The 4,265-nt window shown below is 40.9% G+C and overlaps 1 pseudogene; it reads right to left on the minus strand.

Moving 5' to 3' along the window:
* Nucleotides 1–1,001: 1,001 nt before the first annotated feature.
* Nucleotides 1,002–1,818, minus strand: LOC133251869 (olfactory receptor-like protein OLF4; annotated as a pseudogene).
* Nucleotides 1,819–4,265: the final 2,447 nt, after the last annotated feature.

Raw genomic sequence — 4,265 nt, forward strand, 5'->3', positions numbered from 1 at the left:
TATCTGTGGAGCTCTCAGACTCACCTGCTCAGAAACTTTGAGAGAAGGCTTCTGTGTGGAAGTCCAAACTCTCCCCTAAATAGTTGATGATACAGCCCCAAGTTGTGTCTAAATACAAGACAACAAGAAGAGATCAAGTATGGGTTTCTCAGTGAGATTTAGGTCTGCAAAAGCAACAACTACATCCTGTCCAACCAAAGCGGCACAGGCTGAGGGACTGCAGCAGAGGAAATATCGACAGCTTCCTGTGTAGGCTCATTAAGCGTGTTTATCCTTTGTTACTCTAAGTATGTGATTTCCCTTAAAGACACAGGGCTGGACAGAATGGACTCTTTATTCTGCTGATTCTCTGTTCCTAGAAGACTGCATTATAAGTTAGGTGAATTCAGTTTTTATCACTCCTTCTCCTTTAACTATCCTGTTTCCAAAGCTCTAAGCCTCCCGGGACCTCATCACATCTTTGAGTTCATATTCTCTCAAAAGTGTAATATTGAGAAATTTGTCTTGACTGAGTCACATGGGTCTTCAAAGCTTTGATTGGTGGTGGGGACATAACCCTTGAAATCTCTAAAAATTGCTATTCATCTCATCAAAGACAAAGTAACTTTGTGTATATTTTTAATATAAAAATTGGGCATTATACTATCTGAATTCATGATAGTTTCCAAGCCAATAAGACATTTCCCAGTTATATCAGAAGTTATGAGCTATCATTTAGTCCCTCATTATGAAATGCTTGTAGTTATAAGAGAGATATTTATATGTAGTTATGTCCCATAACAAAACATAACAGGGAAGCCTGGTGTGCTGCAGACCAAGGGGTTGCAAATTGTGTGTCACAACTTAGACAATGAACAGCAACCAGAAGCGTTCACTGAAGCATGCCATTGTGTATGCTTGTAATAACAGAAACAGCAAAACAAGAGTTAAAGCCAGAGAAACAGATCCAGAGTTATCAAAATTAACCCTTCCAGGTTACAGGGTTACAGAAGGAGCAGATCTTAGATGAAGGGGTTCAACATGGGTGTGACCACAGTGTACATCACAGAGGCTATTGCACTTGAATGTGAGCTATGGGTAGCAGCAGAGCTAAGGTACAATCCTAGGCTTGTGCAATAAAACAAGGAGACAACTGAGAGGTGAGATGTACAGGTGGAAAATGCTTTATACTGCCCATGAGCAGGAAACTATTTTAGAGTAAGAGTAAAGGATCCCAGCAAAAGGACCACTACCCAGTAGGAAAGTTGCAAGATAGATCATCATGTTATTAAGAAAAGTATCAGAACTGGCAAGTTGTATCACCTGATAGAGTTCACAGAAAAAGTGGGGAATTTCCAAATCTGGACAGAAGGACAATCACAACACCATTAAGCTGTGTAACAAGGAATACATGGCACTCACTACCCAGGGTACCAGATACAGTAGTTCACAGAGCCGAGGGCTCATGATGATTGTGTAGTGCAGGGGATGACAGATGGCCACAAACCGGTCACAGGCCATCACAGTCAGCAGGAAGTCATCTAATGTTGCAAAAAGTATGTAAAAATACATCTGGGCGACGCAGCCTTTGTAGGTTATGGCTTTTTTCTCAGTCTGAATATTCATCAGCATCTTTGGGATCATGGTAGAGGTGAGACAGATGTCTACAAAAGACAGGTTGGAGACGAAGAAGTACATGGGGGTGTGGAATTGAGGGTCTGAGCACATGGCCAGGATGATGACCAGGTTTCCAAACACAGTTATCAGGTACATGGAGAGGAAATCCCAAATATGAGGGGCTGTAGTTCTGGTGCCTCTGAGAATCTGAGAAGAAGACATTTAAAATTTTGTGTGTTGTTCCCTGGTTCCATCTTCTGGAGTTGACTACCAGGAGAAAGGAAAATAACATAATTACTTTTCACACATATGGACATAAGTCACATATCTGAACTACTACAATATCTATTGTGACATCAAGAAACTGATTTTACTATTTTACGTATAGATAAGTTCTCTTTGAGAGTATGTGTACTAAACTACTTCAGCTGTGTCCGACTTGTGCGAAGACCCCATGCAATGCAGCCTATGAGGTTCCTCTGTCCATGGTATTCTCCAGACAAAAATACTGGAGTGGGTTGTCATGCCCTCCTCCAGGGGATCTTCCTGACCCAGGAAGATCCTTAAACCCCAGTCTTAAGTCTCCTGCAGGTTCTTTACCAGCACCACCTCCTATATCCCCAATGTATCTGTGACTAGGGATTTTTGTCCCATTCTCAGCATATTTACAAAAAGGTCATATATTCTACACAACTTTAATGCAAAATTATTTCATGCATTTGAGAAATACATATTGAGTGCCAACATGATCCAAGCAATAAGTAGAGATGATGAAAAACAAATCTCCCACAATTCAAGGATGCTGAGAGATAATGAGCAAATAAAGTATTATATAATATGTTAGGTGAAGACAGATGATATGAAAAAAAACAAAACCAGTTATGACGGAGAGAGTTGTAGGAGATGTTATTTTAAACTGAGTGTTCAGGTAAGGTAAGCAAACAGGAAGATATTTTTGCATTAGACTTCAAGAAAGAGAGGGAAGAATCTAGTACTGTATCAGGAGAAGGGAGTGCCTGCAGAGGGAACGGCCACTGCAAAGGATTAGAGGAAGATGCTGGTTCCACATGTTCAAACCCAAAAAGGAAGCCAGTGGGTCAGAGAATAAGAAAGAGAGGGAATGATTAGAGATGGTTTCAGGCATGCTGAGGAGCAAGGTGGCCTCCCTGCTACAGCTGAACCTTCAGTCCACAGAGACTCCCTCCTTACATATTCTCTATTTTCTTGCAAAAATATCATGTGAATTAAAGTAGATGACATCCTTAGTAGTATACCATCTTTGACTGAATTCTTGCCTCTGTATTATAAGTCCCCTTATTATATAAGCCCAAGTGCCTCTGCTTGAAGAATTGTTCTCAATCCATAAGGTGTGAATTAACAAGAACTCCTGGACTGTGTAACTCCATGCATTTCTCACCTATAATCAGCATCCTTAGGCTATGAGTTCTGATATCTCAAGCTGGTCAAATCAGATTATCTTTCCTGTATAGAATGTATAAATGGTACTAGAAATTCCAGTTCATGAACTTCTAGTGGACCAATAAATTTGAGGTTCTTTTTCTACATGGCCACTTTCTTCTCTATATTTGAAAAATATTAAGAGTGTGAGAGAGAGAGAGGAGAAAAAAAATAGAGAGGAAAGTTAAATGGACCTTTGAATACTAGGGGAGAAAATTTCCAATAGCCCAAATGTATCCCGAGACAATACAGTGAAGAAAAGCTTCCTTGGTTTGGCAACATTCCAAATCCAGAGACATGTCCTTGATGCCCTGCTGGGAGCCAGCATGAGGAACTCTGCCTGTGGCAAAGGTCATGAGGAAGGAGGCTCTGCATACGCAAAGGCGGGATCGAGCCTCAGGAGTCCCCCTGGAAATTCTCGAGCATCTACTCCCAAAACCAGAGTCTTCCTACTTTACTGCTTTGTGGTCTCACCTACACCTCTGACTTTATTGGGGGCTGTCCCCCACCACCTCTCTCTGAAAAAGAGTTAAATTACAGCTCCAGTTAATAAGGTTCCTGGGCATGACAAGAGTGTTTTAGTTCACAACGGTGAGAGGCATGAGTTGTTCTAAACTGTCTGAATACAGATTCCTTTGAGCAGTTAAAAGATTGATTAGAAATTGTATTGGTGTAGGGTTTTTCTCTTGTTGGGCTGATGTCTGCTGCTAAGTTTCCATATCCCTTACCTGCTGTGTCCCTGACAGTGTATTGATTAATATAATTGATGTAAGTAGTATCTTTAATGTTTGTATCCTTGGACCCTGGAGTTAATTCTTTTTCTTGTTATAGCCCACCACACCTTTGCCCTATAGGAATGCAACTTTATCTAATGCTTTTGGAGGGTGGTGCCTGACCAATCACCTTTAGAGAAAAATAACTTTTCTGAAGAAAGGGTCTTAAAATGTTAACAGGCCTCTGGGCCAGAAGATGATGCAAATCACCTAAACTTTTGCATATGATAAGTTTGCAGGAAGAAAGCCTGGCTTACTGCATGACTCTACCCCTTCCCCCCTTATCCTCTATGCATAACTTAAGGTATAAAAACTACTTTGGAAAATAAAGTGCGGGCCTTGTTCACCAAAACTTGGTCTCCCCATGTCATTCTTTCTCTCACCTTCTGGCTGAATTATTCAGCCTCTTTTCTCCACTGAGTTTCCTCACTGAGCTAT

The sequence above is a fragment of the Bos javanicus genome, chromosome 7 (assembly GCF_032452875.1).
Source record: "Bos javanicus breed banteng chromosome 7, ARS-OSU_banteng_1.0, whole genome shotgun sequence".
Taxonomy (NCBI): Eukaryota; Metazoa; Chordata; class Mammalia; order Artiodactyla; family Bovidae; genus Bos; species Bos javanicus.